The sequence below is a fragment of the Balaenoptera ricei genome, chromosome 7 (genome assembly GCF_028023285.1).
Source record: "Balaenoptera ricei isolate mBalRic1 chromosome 7, mBalRic1.hap2, whole genome shotgun sequence".
Lineage (NCBI taxonomy): Eukaryota > Metazoa > Chordata > Mammalia > Artiodactyla > Balaenopteridae > Balaenoptera > Balaenoptera ricei.
This window is the reverse complement of record NC_082645.1, coordinates 26852352-26869786: the sequence shown is the minus strand read 5'-3', so window position 1 is coordinate 26869786 and position 17435 is coordinate 26852352.

The window sequence follows — 17435 nt, the reverse complement described above, 5'->3', positions numbered from 1 at the left end:
CGTTTTTTCCTGAATATATTCAGGAAAAAACGCATACGCCCTTTTTGGCCAAGGGCATCGTTGTCGAGGTTTTGCCGCTTTTCCTGTGCTTTAAAGGCGATTCGACTCTACCTCCTGAAATCTGTTTCCTGCAATTCTGCCTTGCTTTCAAATCCTCCTCGTTGCCTTCCCTCAATATATTTGTGGACGAGAGTTATCATTTCTAACTCTGCAGGTTTGTGAATTGCAGTGCCCCTGAGCTCGATTTTTCAACTCGCTTTTTTGGGAGCTGGCCGCAAAAGCGCAGGATTGCTTCAGGCCCTGTTCTGCTTCCGGGCGGCAGGCTGAGCCTGTGGTTAATTCTTCTTCCTGATGGGAAAATAGAGTGACCTGTGCCTGTCCCAACACCTAGAGCTAGTCTCTCACTGGTTCCCCCTCTTCCCGTTCATCCTCAGGACAAATTGCAACCTGTACGGAACAGGAGGTTAAAGGTGCTGATTCTCCAAGGAGGGAGATTGCTAGTAAAGCGGCTGTAATGGCCAACCCGAGCACAAGGAGATGAGAAAAGAGGTGCGTTTTAGAAACCTTTCCCGATCACACGGTGTACCATCTTCTGGGTTTCTCATGCATGTTTTCGATGTAGGAAGATGCCCTTGAACCTGGAGATTTTGGACCCATGGGATGGATACCACGCAGTATTACTTTAAAGGGTCTGCGTTTGCTCACCCAACCTCACCAAACCTCTCAGCCCCAAGAGTGTCCACCCTTATGTCTCAATCACCTGTGGGTCTAGAGATGGTCAATCCAGGTGGCATCACAGCCCCTGAACGAATTTTGTAAGAATTTCTCTCTCTTTCACTGTCTTTGTTTCACGGGTTTTTAAAAGTAATTGATTTTTATAATGGGGTTTAGCTGCTTTTCACTGCTGTGTTTATGCCGCTTTACACCCACTTGACTCACTTACAGAGGGATATCAATACATTGGTTTTAAGATTCTTCCTAGTCAGATATATTCTTGGGCGGTGAACAGGGGGTGTTGAGTCCAGTTCACTGAGCAAGGAGTAGGTCTTGTCTATTACATATTGGGTTTATGGAACGGTATCTGAGCTAATTTGAAACCCTTGTTTTATGCATCACCCACCTCACCTTTCCCGTTAAGCAGCCATAGTGTGTCTTCTAAACGTGTGACGCTGTTCTGTTTTGTAATTCAGTTCAAGTGTAGCGGTTTTTACATTCCCTCTCTAAGTGATATCTTATGATAAGTGTCTTTTTCTGTGTGACTTATTTCACTTAGAATCGTCGTACCTAAATCCTCTCATCATGCTGCTACTAGCCTTATGACGTTAATTTCATGGCTGAGTGATATGCCATTGTACATAAGGACCACAACTTCCTTATCCATTTTTCTCTTTCCTGGGATATTTAAGGTGTAACGAAGTGGAGGTTCTTGTCAACAGAGCAGCCCTAAACTTTGGGGTGCCTGTGTCTTGCTGATTTTTAGTTTTCCCAATTTCTACGCCCATGAGTGGAAGTGCCTTATGCTCTCTATGCTGAGTTTTTTAGATGTTTCAGGAAACACCGTACACTTCTCCAGAGTGGCTGTTGGCAATTTACATCCCGCCCATCAGCGTAGTAAGGCTCCCGTTTCTCCATGGCCTGTCCTGCATTTCTGGTTTTGACACTTTATTCAGCATGGCCCTTTTGACCGATGGGAAGCGAGACTTCTTTGTAGCGCTGATTTGCCTTTCCAGGTTGCTTGCTTGGCCAAAAAGGGCGTATGCGTTTTTTCCTGAATATATTCAGGAAAAAACGCATACGCCCTTTTTGGCCAAGGGCATCGTTGTCGAGGTTTTGCCGCTTTTCCTGTGCTTTAAAGGCGATTCGACTCTACCTCCTGAAATCTGTTTCCTGCAATTCTGCCTTGCTTTCAAATCCTCCTCGTTGCCTTCCCTCAATATATTTGTGGACGAGAGTTATCATTTCTAACTCTGCAGGTTTGTGAATTGCAGTGCCCCTGAGCTCGATTTTTCAACTCGCTTTTTTGGGAGCTGGCCGCAAAAGCGCAGGATTGCTTCAGGCCCTGTTCTGCTTCCGGGCGGCAGGCTGAGCCTGTGGTTAATTCTTCTTCCTGATGGGAAAATAGAGTGACCTGTGCCTGTCCCAACACCTAGAGCTAGTCTCTCACTGGTTCCCCCTCTTCCCGTTCATCCTCAGGACAAATTGCAACCTGTACGGAACAGGAGGTTAAAGGTGCTGATTCTCGAAGGAGGGAGATTGCTAGTAAAGCGGCTGTAATGGCCAACCCGAGCACAAGGAGATGAGAAAAGAGGTGCGTTTTAGAAACCTTTCCCGATCACACGGTGTACCATCTTCTGGGTTTCTCATGCATGTTTTCGATGTAGGAAGATGCCCTTGAACCTGGAGATTTTGGACCCATGGGATGGATACCATGCAGTATTACTTTAAAGGGTCTGCGTTTGCTCACCCAACCTCACCAAACCTCTCAGCCCCAAGAGTGTCCACCCTTATGTCTCAATCAGCTGTGGGTCTAGAGATGGTCAATCCAGGTGGCATCACAGCCCCTGAACGAATTTTGTAAGAATTTCTCTCTCTTTCACTGTCTTTGTTTCACGGGTTTTTAAAAGTAATTGATTTTTATAATGGGGTTTAGCTGCTTTTCACTGCTGTGTTTATGCCGCTTTACACCCACTTGACTCACTTACAGAGGGATATCAATACATTGGTTTTAAGATTCTTCCTAGTCAGATATATTCTTGGGCGGTGAACAGGGGGTGTTGAGTCCAGTTCACTGAGCAAGGAGTAGGTCTTGTCTATTACATATTGGGTTTATGGAACGGTATCTGAGCTAATTTGAAACCCTTGTTTTATGCATCACCCACCTCACCTTTCCCGTTAAGCAGCCATAGTGTGTCTTCTAAACGTGTGACGCTGTTCTGTTTTGTAATTCAGTTCAAGTGTAGCGGTTTTTACATTCCCTCTCTAAGTGATATCTTATGATAAGTGTCTTTTTCTGTGTGACTTATTTCACTTAGAATCGTCGTACCTAAATCCTCTCATCATGCTGCTACTAGCCTTATGACGTTAATTTCATGGCTGAGTGATATGCCATTGTACATAAGGACCACAACTTCCTTATCCATTTTTCTCTTTCCTGGGATATTTAAGGTGTAACGAAGTGGAGGTTCTTGTCAACAGAGCAGCCCTAAACTTTGGGGTGCCTGTGTCTTGCTGATTTTTAGTTTTCCCAATTTATACGCCCATGAGTGGAAGTGCCCTATGCTCTCTAAGCTGAGTTTTTTAGATGTTTCAGGACACACCGTACACTTCTCCAGAGTGGCTGTTGGCAATTTACATCCCGCCCATCAGCGTAGCAAGGCTCCCGTTTCTCCATGGCCTGTCCTGCATTTCTGGTTTTGACACTTTTTTCAGCATGGACCTTTTGACCGATGGGAAGCGAGACTTCTTTGTAGCACTGATTTGCCTTTCCAGGTTGCTTGGTTGGCCAAAAAGGGCGTATGCGTTTTTTCCTGAATATATTCAGGAAAAAACGCATACGCCCTTTTTGGCCAAGGGCATCATGGTCGAGGTTTTGCCGCTTTTCCTGTGCTTTAAAGGCGATTCGAATCTACCTCCTGAAATCTGTTTCCTGCAATTCTGCCTTGCTTTCAAATCCTCCTCGTTGCCTTCCCTCAATATATTTGTGGACGAGAGTTATCGTTTCTAACTCTGCAGGTTTGTGAATTGCAGGGCCGCTGAGCTCCATTTTTCAACTCGCTTTCTTGGGAGCTGGCCGCAAAAGCGCAGGATTGCTTCAGGCCCTATTGTGGTTCCGGGCGGCAGGCTGAGCCTGTGGTTAATTCTTCTTCCTGATGGGAAAATAGAGTGACCTGTGCCTGTCCCCACACCTAGACCTAGTCTCTCATTGGTTCCCCCTCTTCCCATTCATCCTCAGGACAAAGTTGCAACCTGTACGGAACAGGAGGTTAAAGGTGCTGATTCTCGAAGGAGGGAGATTGCTAGTAAAGCGGCTGTAATGGCGAGCCCGAGCACAAGGAGATGAGAAATGAGGTGCGTTTTAGAAAACTTTCCCGATCACACGGTGTACCGTCTTCTGGGTTTCTCATGCATGTTTTCGATGTAGGAAGATGCCCTTGAACCTGGAGATTTTGGACCCATGGGATGGATACCACGCAGTATTACTTTAAAGGGTCTGCGTTTGCTCACCCAACCTCACCAAACGTCTCAGCCCCAAGAGTGTCCACACTTATGTCTCAATCAGCTGTGGGTCTAGAGGTGGTCAATCCAGGTGGCATCACAGCCCCTGAACGAATTTTGTAAGAATTTCTCTCTCTTTCACTGTCTTTGTTTCACGGGTTTTTAAAAGTAATTGATTTTTATAATGGGGTTTAGCTGCTTTTCACTGCTGTGTTTATGCCGCTTTACACCCACTTGACTCACTTACAAAGGGATATCAATACATTGGTTTTAAGAGTCTTACTAGTCAGATATATTCTTGGGCGGTGAACAGGGGGTGTTGAGTCCAGTTCACTGAGCAAGGAGTAGGTCTTGTCTATTACATATTGGGTTTATGGAACGGTATCTGAGCTGATTTGAAACCCTTGTTTTCTGCATCACCCCACCTCACCTTTCCCGTTAAGCAGCCATAGTGTGTCTTCTAAACGTGTGACGCTGTTCTGTTTTGTAATTCAGTTCAAGTGTAGCGGTTTTTACATTCCCTCTCTAAGTGATATCTTATGATAAGTGTCTTTTTCTGTGTGACTTATTTCACTTAGAATCCTCGTACCTAAATCCTCTCATCATGCTGCTACCAGCCTTATGACGTTAATTTCATGGCTGAGTGATATGCCATTGTACATAAGGACCACAACTTCCTTATCCATTTTTCTATTTCCTGGGATATTTAAGGTGTAACGAAGTGGAGGTTCTTGTCAACAGAGCAGCCCTAAACTTTGGGGTGCCTGTGTCTTGCTGATTTTTAGTTTTCCCAATTTATACGCCCATGAGTGGAAGTGCCCTATGCTCTCTAAGGTGAGTTTTTTAGATGTTTCAGGACACACCGTATACTTCTCCAGAGTGGCTGTTGGCAATTTACATGCCGCCCATCAGCGTAGCAAGGCTCCCGTTTCTCCATGGCCTGTCCTGCATTTCTGGTTTTGACACTTTATTCAGCATGGCCCTTTTGACCGATGGGAAGCGAGACTTCTTTGTAGCGCTGATTTGCCTTTCCAGGTTGCTTGGTTGGCCAAAAAGGGCGTATGCGTTTTTTCCTGAATATATTCAGGAAAAAACGCATACGCCCTTTTTGGCCAAGGGCATCGTTGTCGAGGTTTTGCCGCTTTTCCTGTGCTTTAAAGGCGATTCGACTCTACCTCCTGAAATCTGTTTCCTGCAATTCTGCCTTGCTTTCAAATCCTCCTCGTTGCCTTCCCTCAATATATTTGTGGACGAGAGTTATCATTTCTAACTCTGCAGGTTTGTGAATTGCAGTGCCCCTGAGCTCCATTTTTCAACTCGCTTTCTTGGGAGCTGGCCGCAAAAGCGCAGGATTGCTTCAGGCCCTATTGTGGTTCCGAGCGGCAGGCTGAGCCTGTGGTTAATTCTTCTTCCTGATGGGAAAATAGAGTGACCTGTGCCTGTCCCCACACCTAGACCTAGTCTCTCATTGGTTCCCCCTCTTCCCGTTCATCCTCAGGACAAATTGCAACCTGTACGGAACAGGAGGTTAAAGGTGCTCATTCTCCAAGGAGGGAGATTGCTAGTAAAGCGGCTGGAATGGCGAACCCGAGCACAAGGAGATGAGAAATGAGGTGCGTTTTAGAAATCTTTCCCGATCACACGGTGTACCATCTTCTGGGTTTCTCATGCATGTTTTCGATGTAGGAAGATGCCCTTGAACCTGGAGATTTTGGACCCATGGGATGGATACCACGCAGTATTACTTTAAAGGGTCTGCGTTTGCTCACCCAACCTCACCAAACCCCTCAGCCCCAAGAGTGTCCACCCTTATGTCTCAATCAGCTGTGGGTCTAGAGGTGGTCAATCCAGGTGGCATCACAGCCCCTGAACGAATTTTGTAAGAATTTCTCTCTCTTTCACTGTCTTTGTTTCACGGGTTTTTAAAAGTAATTGATTTTTATAATGGGGTTTAGCTGCTTTTCACTGCTGTTTTTATGGTGCTTTACACCCACTTGACTCACTTACAGAGAGATATCAATACATAGCTTTGAAGATTCTTCCTAGTCAGATATATTCTTGGGCGGTGAATAGGGGGTTTTTGCGTCCAGTTCACTGAGCAAGGAGTAGGTCTTGTCTATTACATATTGGGTTTATGACAAGCTATCTGAGCTAATTTGAAACCCTTGTTTTATGCGTCACCCCACCTCACCGTTCCCGTTAAGCAGCCATAGTGTGTTTTCTAAACGTGGGACTCTGTTCTGTTTTGTAATTCAGTTCAAGTGTAGCGGTTTTTACATTCCCTCTATAAGTGATACCTTACGATAAGTGTCTTTCTGTGTGACTTATTTCACTTAGAATGGTCGTACCTAAATCCACTCATCATGCTGCTACTAGCCTTATGACGTTGATTTCATGCCTGAGTGATATTCCATTGTACATAAGGACCACAACTTCTTTATCCATTTTTCTCTTTCCTGGGATATTTAAGGTGTAATGAAGTGGAGGTTCTTGTCAACAGAGCAGCCCTAAACTTTGGGGTGCCTGTGTCTTGCTGATTTTTAGTTTTCCCAATTTATACGCCCATGAGTGGAAGTGCCCTATGCTCTCTAAGCTGAGTTTTTTAGATGTTTCAGGACACACCGTACACTTCTCCAGAGTGGCTGTTGGCAATTTACATCCCGCCCATCAGCGTAGCAAGGCTCCCGTTTCTCCATGGCCTGTCCTGCATTTCTGGTTTTGACACTTTTTTCAGCATGGCCCTTTTGACCGATGGGAAGCGAGACTTCTTTGTAGCACTGATTTGCCTTTCCAGGTTGCTTGGTTGGCCAAAAAGGGCGTATGCGTTTTTTCCTGAATATATTCAGGAAAAAACGCATACGCCCTTTTTGGCCAAGGGCATCGTTGTCGAGGTTTTGCCGCTTTTCCTGTGCTTTAAAGGCGATTCGACTCTACCTCCTGAAATCTGTTTCCTGCAATTCTGCCTTGCTTTCAAATCCTCCTCGTTGCCTTCCCTCAATATATTTGTGGACGAGAGTTATCATTTCTAACTCTGCAGGTTTGTGAATTGCAGTGCCCCTGAGCTCGATTTTTCAACTCGCTTTTTTGGGAGCTGGCCGCAAAAGCGCAGGATTGCTTCAGGCCCTGTTCTGCTTCCGGGCGGCAGGCTGAGCCTGTGGTTAATTCTTCTTCCTGATGGGAAAATAGAGTGACCTGTGCCTGTCCCAACACCTAGAGCTAGTCTCTCACTGGTTCCCCCTCTTCCCGTTCATCCTCAGGACAAATTGCAACCTGTACGGAACAGGAGGTTAAAGGTGCTGATTCTCGAAGGAGGGAGATTGCTAGTAAAGCGGCTGTAATGGCCAACCCGAGCACAAGGAGATGAGAAAAGAGGTGCGTTTTAGAAACCTTTCCCGATCACACGGTGTACCATCTTCTGGGTTTCTCATGCATGTTTTCGATGTAGGAAGATGCCCTTGAACCTGGAGATTTTGGACCCATGGGATGGATACCACGCAGTATTACTTTAAAGGGTCTGCGTTTGCTCACCCAACCTCACCAAACCTCTCAGCCCCAAGAGTGTCCACCCTTATGTCTCAATCACCTGTGGGTCTAGAGATGGTCAATCCAGGTGGCATCACAGCCCCTGAACGAATTTTGTAAGAATTTCTCTCTCTTTCACTGTCTTTGTTTCACGGGTTTTTAAAAGTAATTGATTTTTATAATGGGGTTTAGCTGCTTTTCACTGCTGTGTTTATGCCGCTTTACACCCACTTGACTCACTTACAGAGGGATATCAATACATTGGTTTTAAGATTCTTCCTAGTCAGATATATTCTTGGGCGGTGAACAGGGGGTGTTGAGTCCAGTTCACTGAGCAAGGAGTAGGTCTTGTCTATTACATATTGGGTTTATGGAACGGTATCTGAGCTAATTTGAAACCCTTGTTTTATGCATCACCCACCTCACCTTTCCCGTTAAGCAGCCATAGTGTGTCTTCTAAACGTGTGACGCTGTTCTGTTTTGTAATTCAGTTCAAGTGTAGCGGTTTTTACATTCCCTCTCTAAGTGATATCTTATGATAAGTGTCTTTTTCTGTGTGACTTATTTCACTTAGAATCGTCGTACCTAAATCCTCTCATCATGCTGCTACTAGCCTTATGACGTTAATTTCATGGCTGAGTGATATGCCATTGTACATAAGGACCACAACTTCCTTATCCATTTTTCTCTTTCCTGGGATATTTAAGGTGTAACGAAGTGGAGGTTCTTGTCAACAGAGCAGCCCTAAACTTTGGGGTGCCTGTGTCTTGCTGATTTTTAGTTTTCCCAATTTCTACGCCCATGAGTGGAAGTGCCTTATGCTCTCTATGCTGAGTTTTTTAGATGTTTCAGGAAACACCGTACACTTCTCCAGAGTGGCTGTTGGCAATTTACATCCCGCCCATCAGCGTAGTAAGGCTCCCGTTTCTCCATGGCCTGTCCTGCATTTCTGGTTTTGACACTTTATTCAGCATGGCCCTTTTGACCGATGGGAAGCGAGACTTCTTTGTAGCGCTGATTTGCCTTTCCAGGTTGCTTGGTTGGCCAAAAAGGGCGTATGCGTTTTTTCCTGAATATATTCAGGAAAAAACGCATACGCCCTTTTTGGCCAAGGGCATCGTTGTCGAGGTTTTGCCGCTTTTCCTGTGCTTTAAAGGCGATTCGACTCTACCTCCTGAAATCTGTTTCCTGCAATTCTGCCTTGCTTTCAAATCCTCCTCGTTGCCTTCCCTCAATATATTTGTGGACGAGAGTTATCATTTCTAACTCTGCAGGTTTGTGAATTGCAGTGCCCCTGAGCTCGATTTTTCAACTCGCTTTTTTGGGAGCTGGCCGCAAAAGCGCAGGATTGCTTCAGGCCCTGTTCTGCTTCCGGGCGGCAGGCTGAGCCTGTGGTTAATTCTTCTTCCTGATGGGAAAATAGAGTGACCTGTGCCTGTCCCAACACCTAGAGCTAGTCTCTCACTGGTTCCCCCTCTTCCCGTTCATCCTCAGGACAAATTGCAACCTGTACGGAACAGGAGGTTAAAGGTGCTGATTCTCGAAGGAGGGAGATTGCTAGTAAAGCGGCTGTAATGGCCAACCCGAGCACAAGGAGATGAGAAAAGAGGTGCGTTTTAGAAACCTTTCCCGATCACACGGTGTACCATCTTCTGGGTTTCTCATGCATGTTTTCGATGTAGGAAGATGCCCTTGAACCTGGAGATTTTGGACCCATGGGATGGATACCACGCAGTATTACTTTAAAGGGTCTGCGTTTGCTCACCCAACCTCACCAAACCTCTCAGCCCCAAGAGTGTCCACCCTTATGTCTCAATCACCTGTGGGTCTAGAGATGGTCAATCCAGGTGGCATCACAGCCCCTGAACGAATTTTGTAAGAATTTCTCTCTCTTTCACTGTCTTTGTTTCACGGGTTTTTAAAAGTAATTGATTTTTATAATGGGGTTTAGCTGCTTTTCACTGCTGTGTTTATGCCGCTTTACACCCACTTGACTCACTTACAGAGGGATATCAATACATTGGTTTTAAGATTCTTCCTAGTCAGATATATTCTTGGGCGGTGAACAGGGGGTGTTGAGTCCAGTTCACTGAGCAAGGAGTAGGTCTTGTCTATTACATATTGGGTTTATGGAACGGTATCTGAGCTAATTTGAAACCCTTGTTTTATGCATCACCCACCTCACCTTTCCCGTTAAGCAGCCATAGTGTGTCTTCTAAACGTGTGACGCTGTTCTGTTTTGTAATTCAGTTCAAGTGTAGCGGTTTTTACATTCCCTCTCTAAGTGATATCTTATGATAAGTGTCTTTTTCTGTGTGACTTATTTCACTTAGAATCGTCGTACCTAAATCCTCTCATCATGCTGCTACTAGCCTTATGACGTTAATTTCATGGCTGAGTGATATGCCATTGTACATAAGGACCACAACTTCCTTATCCATTTTTCTCTTTCCTGGGATATTTAAGGTGTAACGAAGTGGAGGTTCTTGTCAACAGAGCAGCCCTAAACTTTGGGGTGCCTGTGTCTTGCTGATTTTTAGTTTTCCCAATTTCTACGCCCATGAGTGGAAGTGCCTTATGCTCTCTATGCTGAGTTTTTTAGATGTTTCAGGAAACACCGTACACTTCTCCAGAGTGGCTGTTGGCAATTTACATCCCGCCCATCAGCGTAGTAAGGCTCCCGTTTCTCCATGGCCTGTCCTGCATTTCTGGTTTTGACACTTTATTCAGCATGGCCCTTTTGACCGATGGGAAGCGAGACTTCTTTGTAGCGCTGATTTGCCTTTCCAGGTTGCTTGGTTGGCCAAAAAGGGCGTATGCGTTTTTCCTGAATATATTCAGGAAAAAACGCATACGCCCTTTTTGGCCAAGGGCATCGTTGTCGAGGTTTTGCCGCTTTTCCTGTGCTTTAAAGGCGATTCGACTCTACCTCCTGAAATCTGTTTCCTGCAATTCTGCCTTGCTTTCAAATCCTCCTCGTTGCCTTCCCTCAATATATTTGTGGACGAGAGTTATCATTTCTAACTCTGCAGGTTTGTGAATTGCAGTGCCCCTGAGCTCGATTTTTCAACTCGCTTTTTTGGGAGCTGGCTGCAAAAGCGCAGGATTGCTTCAGGCCCTGTTCTGCTTCCGGGCGGCAGGCTGAGCCTGTGGTTAATTCTTCTTCCTGATGGGAAAATAGAGTGACCTGTGCCTGTCCCAACACCTAGAGCTAGTCTCTCACTGGTTCCCCCTCTTCCCGTTCATCCTCAGGACAAATTGCAACCTGTACGGAACAGGAGGTTAAAGGTGCTGATTCTCGAAGGAGGGAGATTGCTAGTAAAGCGGCTGTAATGGCCAACCCGAGCACAAGGAGATGAGAAAAGAGGTGCGTTTTAGAAACCTTTCCCGATCACACGGTGTACCATCTTCTGGGTTTCTCATGCATGTTTTCGATGTAGGAAGATGCCCTTGAACCTGGAGATTTTGGACCCATGGGATGGATACCACGCAGTATTACTTTAAAGGGTCTGCGTTTGCTCACCCAACCTCACCAAACCTCTCAGCCCCAAGAGTGTCCACCCTTATGTCTCAATCACCTGTGGGTCTAGAGATGGTCAATCCAGGTGGCATCACAGCCCCTGAACGAATTTTGTAAGAATTTCTCTCTCTTTCACTGTCTTTGTTTCACGGGTTTTTAAAAGTAATTGATTTTTATAATGGGGTTTAGCTGCTTTTCACTGCTGTGTTTATGCCGCTTTACACCCACTTGACTCACTTACAGAGGGATATCAATACATTGGTTTTAAGATTCTTCCTAGTCAGATATATTCTTGGGCGGTGAACAGGGGGTGTTGAGTCCAGTTCACTGAGCAAGGAGTAGGTCTTGTCTATTACATATTGGGTTTATGGAACGGTATCTGAGCTAATTTGAAACCCTTGTTTTATGCATCACCCACCTCACCTTTCCCGTTAAGCAGCCATAGTGTGTCTTCTAAACGTGTGACGCTGTTCTGTTTTGTAATTCAGTTCAAGTGTAGCGGTTTTTACATTCCCTCTCTAAGTGATATCTTATGATAAGTGTCTTTTTCTGTGTGACTTATTTCACTTAGAATCGTCGTACCTAAATCCTCTCATCATGCTGCTACTAGCCTTATGACGTTAATTTCATGGCTGAGTGATATGCCATTGTACATAAGGACCACAACTTCCTTATCCATTTTTCTCTTTCCTGGGATATTTAATGTGTAACGAAGTGGAGGTTCTTGTCAACAGAGCAGCCCTAAACTTTGGGGTGCCTGTGTCTTGCTGATTTTTAGTTTTCCCAATTTCTACGCCCATGAGTGGAAGTGCCTTATGCTCTCTATGCTGAGTTTTTTAGATGTTTCAGGAAACGCCGTACACTTCTCCACAGTGGCTGTTGGCAATTTACATCCCGCCCATCAGCGTAGTAAGGCTCCCGTTTCTCCATGGCCTGTCCTGCATTTCTGGTTTTGACACTTTATTCAGCATGGCCCTTTTGACCGATGGGAAGCGAGACTTCTTTGTAGCGCTGATTTGCCTTTCCAGGTTGCTTGGTTGGCCAAAAAGGGCGTATGCGTTTTTTCCTGAATATATTCAGGAAAAAACGCATACGCCCTTTTTGGCCAAGGGCATCGTTGTCGAGGTTTTGCCGCTTTTCCTGTGCTTTAAAGGCGATTCGACTCTACCTCCTGAAATCTGTTTCCTGCAATTCTGCCTTGCTTTCAAATCCTCCTCGTTGCCTTCCCTCAATATATTTGTGGACGAGAGTTATCATTTCTAACTCTGCAGGTTTGTGAATTGCAGTGCCCCTGAGCTCGATTTTTCAACTCGCTTTTTTGGGAGCTGGCCGCAAAAGCGCAGGATTGCTTCAGGCCCTGTTCTGCTTCCGGGCGGCAGGCTGAGCCTGTGGTTAATTCTTCTTCCTGATGGGAAAATAGAGTGACCTGTGCCTGTCCCAACACCTAGAGCTAGTCTCTCACTGGTTCCCCCTCTTCCCGTTCATCCTCAGGACAAATTGCAACCTGTACGGAACAGGAGGTTAAAGGTGCTGATTCTCGAAGGAGGGAGATTGCTAGTAAAGCGGCTGTAATGGCCAACCCGAGCACAAGGAGATGAGAAAAGAGGTGCGTTTTAGAAACCTTTCCCGATCACACGGTGTACCATCTTCTGGGTTTCTCATGCATGTTTTCGATGTAGGAAGATGCCCTTGAACCTGGAGATTTTGGACCCATGGGATGGATACCACGCAGTATTACTTTAAAGGGTCTGCGTTTGCTCACCCAACCTCACCAAACCTCTCAGCCCCAAGAGTGTCCACCCTTATGTCTCAATCACCTGTGGGTCTAGAGATGGTCAATCCAGGTGGCATCACAGCCCCTGAACGAATTTTGTAAGAATTTCTCTCTCTTTCACTGTCTTTGTTTCACGGGTTTTTAAAAGTAATTGATTTTTATAATGGGGTTTAGCTGCTTTTCACTGCTGTGTTTATGCCGCTTTACACCCACTTGACTCACTTACAGAGGGATATCAATACATTGGTTTTAAGATTCTTCCTAGTCAGATATATTCTTGGGCGGTGAACAGGGGGTGTTGAGTCCAGTTCACTGAGCAAGGAGTAGGTCTTGTCTATTACATATTGGGTTTATGGAACGGTATCTGAGCTAATTTGAAACCCTTGTTTTATGCATCACCCACCTCACCTTTCCCGTTAAGCAGCCATAGTGTGTCTTCTAAACGTGTGACGCTGTTCTGTTTTGTAATTCAGTTCAAGTGTAGCGGTTTTTACATTCCCTCTCTAAGTGATATCTTATGATAAGTGTCTTTTTCTGTGTGACTTATTTCACTTAGAATCGTCGTACCTAAATCCTCTCATCATGCTGCTACTAGCCTTATGACGTTAATTTCATGGCTGAGTGATATGCCATTGTACATAAGGACCACAACTTCCTTATCCATTTTTCTCTTTCCTGGGATATTTAAGGTGTAACGAAGTGGAGGTTCTTGTCAACAGAGCAGCCCTAACCTTTGGGGTGCCTGTGTCTTGCTGATTTTTAGTTTTCCCAATTTCTACGCCCATGAGTGGAAGTGCCTTATGCTCTCTATGCTGAGTTTTTTAGATGTTTCAGGAAACACCGTACACTTCTCCAGAGTGGCTGTTGGCAATTTACATCCCGCCCATCAGCGTAGTAAGGCTCCCGTTTCTCCATGGCCTGTCCTGCATTTCTGGTTTTGACACTTTATTCAGCATGGCCCTTTTGACCGATGGGAAGCGAGACTTCTTTGTAGCGCTGATTTGCCTTTCCAGGTTGCTTGGTTGGCCAAAAAGGGCGTATGCGTTTTTTCCTGAATATATTCAGGAAAAAACGCATACGCCCTTTTTGGCCAAGGGCATCGTTGTCGAGGTTTTGCCGCTTTTCCTGTGCTTTAAAGGCGATTCGACTCTACCTCCTGAAATCTGTTTCCTGCAATTCTGCCTTGCTTTCAAATCCTCCTCGTTGCCTTCCCTCAATATATTTGTGGACGAGAGTTATCATTTCTAACTCTGCAGGTTTGTGAATTGCAGTGCCCCTGAGCTCGATTTTTCAACTCGCTTTTTTGGGAGCTGGCCGCAAAAGCGCAGGATTGCTTCAGGCCCTGTTCTGCTTCCGGGCGGCAGGCTGAGCCTGTGGTTAATTCTTCTTCCTGATGGGAAAATAGAGTGACCTGTGCCTGTCCCAACACCTAGAGCTAGTCTCTCACTGGTTCCCCCTCTTCCCGTTCATCCTCAGGACAAATTGCAACCTGTACGGAACAGGAGGTTAAAGGTGCTGATTCTCGAAGGAGGGAGATTGCTAGTAAAGCGGCTGTAATGGCCAACCCGAGCACAAGGAGATGAGAAAAGAGGTGCGTTTTAGAAACCTTTCCCGATCACACGGTGTACCATCTTCTGGGTTTCTCATGCATGTTTTCGATGTAGGAAGATGCCCTTGAACCTGGAGATTTTGGACCCATGGGATGGATACCACGCAGTATTACTTTAAAGGGTCTGCGTTTGCTCACCCAACCTCACCAAACCTCTCAGCCCCAAGAGTGTCCACCCTTATGTCTCAATCAGCTGTGGGTCTAGAGATGGTCAATCCAGGTGGCATCACAGCCCCTGAACGAATTTTGTAAGAATTTCTCTCTCTTTCACTGTCTTTGTTTCACGGGTTTTTAAAAGTAATTGATTTTTATAATGGGGTTTAGCTGCTTTTCACTGCTGTGTTTATGCCGCTTTACACCCACTTGACTCACTTACAGAGGGATATCAATACATTGGTTTTAAGATTCTTCCTAGTCAGATATATTCTTGGGCGGTGAACAGGGGGTGTTGAGTCCAGTTCACTGAGCAAGGAGTAGGTCTTGTCTATTACATATTGGGTTTATGGAACGGTATCTGAGCTAATTTGAAACCCTTGTTTTATGCATCACCCACCTCACCTTTCCCGTTAAGCAGCCATAGTGTGTCTTCTAAACGTGTGACGCTGTTCTGTTTTGTAATTCAGTTCAAGTGTAGCGGTTTTTACATTCCCTCTCTAAGTGATATCTTATGATAAGTGTCTTTTTCTGTGTGACTTATTTCACTTAGAATCGTCGTACCTAAATCCTCTCATCATGCTGCTACTAGCCTTATGACGTTAATTTCATGGCTGAGTGATATGCCATTGTACATAAGGACCACAACTTCCTTATCCATTTTTCTCTTTCCTGGGATATTTAAGGTGTAACGAAGTGGAGGTTCTTGTCAACAGAGCAGCCCTAACCTTTGGGGTGCCTGTGTCTTGCTGATTTTTAGTTTTCCCAATTTCTACGCCCATGAGTGGAAGTGCCTTATGCTCTCTATGCTGAGTTTTTTAGATGTTTCAGGAAACACCGTACACTTCTCCAGAGTGGCTGTTGGCAATTTACATCCCGCCCATCAGCGTAGTAAGGCTCCCGTTTCTCCATGGCCTGTCCTGCATTTCTGGTTTTGACACTTTATTCAGCATGGCCCTTTTGACCGATGGGAAGCGAGACTTCTTTGTAGCGCTGATTTGCCTTTCCAGGTTGCTTGGTTAGCCAAAAAGGGCGTATGCGTTTTTCCTGAATATATTCAGGAAAAAACGCATACGCCCTTTTTGGCCAAGGGCATCGTTGTCGAGGTTTTGCCGCTTTTCCTGTGCTTTAAAGGCGATTCGACTCTACCTCCTGAAATCTGTTTCCTGCAATTCTGCCTTGCTTTCAAATCCTCCTCGTTGCCTTCCCTCAATATATTTGTGGACGAGAGTTATCATTTCTAACTCTGCAGGTTTGTGAATTGCAGTGCCCCTGAGCTCGATTTTTCAACTCGCTTTTTTGGGAGCTGGCCGCAAAAGCGCAGGATTGCTTCAGGCCCTGTTCTGCTTCCGGGCGGCAGGCTGAGCCTGTGGTTAATTCTTCTTCCTGATGGGAAAATAGAGTGACCTGTGCCTGTCCCAACACCTAGAGCTAGTCTCTCACTGGTTCCCCCTCTTCCCGTTCATCCTCAGGACAAATTGCAACCTGTACGGAACAGGAGGTTAAAGGTGCTGATTCTCGAAGGAGGGAGATTGCTAGTAAAGCGGCTGTAATGGCCAACCCGAGCACAAGGAGATGAGAAAAGAGGTGCGTTTTAGAAACCTTTCCCGATCACACGGTGTACCATCTTCTGGGTTTCTCATGCATGTTTTCGATGTAGGAAGATGCCCTTGAACCTGGAGATTTTGGACCCATGGGATGGATACCACGCAGTATTACTTTAAAGGGTCTGCGTTTGCTCACCCAACCTCACCAAACCTCTCAGCCCCAAGAGTGTCCACCCTTATGTCTCAATCACCTGTGGGTCTAGAGATGGTCAATCCAGGTGGCATCACAGCCCCTGAACGAATTTTGTAAGAATTTCTCTCTCTTTCACTGTCTTTGTTTCACGGGTTTTTAAAAGTAATTGATTTTTATAATGGGGTTTAGCTGCTTTTCACTGCTGTGTTTATGCCGCTTTACACCCACTTGACTCACTTACAGAGGGATATCAATACATTGGTTTTAAGATTCTTCCTAGTCAGATATATTCTTGGGCGGTGAACAGGGGGTGTTGAGTCCAGTTCACTGAGCAAGGAGTAGGTCTTGTCTATTACATATTGGGTTTATGGAACGGTATCTGAGCTAATTTGAAACCCTTGTTTTATGCATCACCCACCTCACCTTTCCCGTTAAGCAGCCATAGTGTGTCTTCTAAACGTGTGACGCTGTTCTGTTTTGTAATTCAGTTCAAGTGTAGCGGTTTTTACATTCCCTCTCTAAGTGATATCTTATGATAAGTGTCTTTTTCTGTGTGACTTATTTCACTTAGAATCGTCGTACCTAAATCCTCTCATCATGCTGCTACTAGCCTTATGACGTTAATTTCATGGCTGAGTGATATGCCATTGTACATAAGGACCACAACTTCCTTATCCATTTTTCTCTTTCCTGGGATATTTAAGGTGTAACGAAGTGGAGGTTCTTGTCAACAGAGCAGCCCTAACCTTTGGGGTGCCTGTGTCTTGCTGATTTTTAGTTTTCCCAATTTCTACGCCCATGAGTGGAAGTGCCTTATGCTCTCTATGCTGAGTTTTTTAGATGTTTCAGGAAACGCCGTACACTTCTCCAGAGTGGCTGTTGGCAATTTACATCCCGCCCAT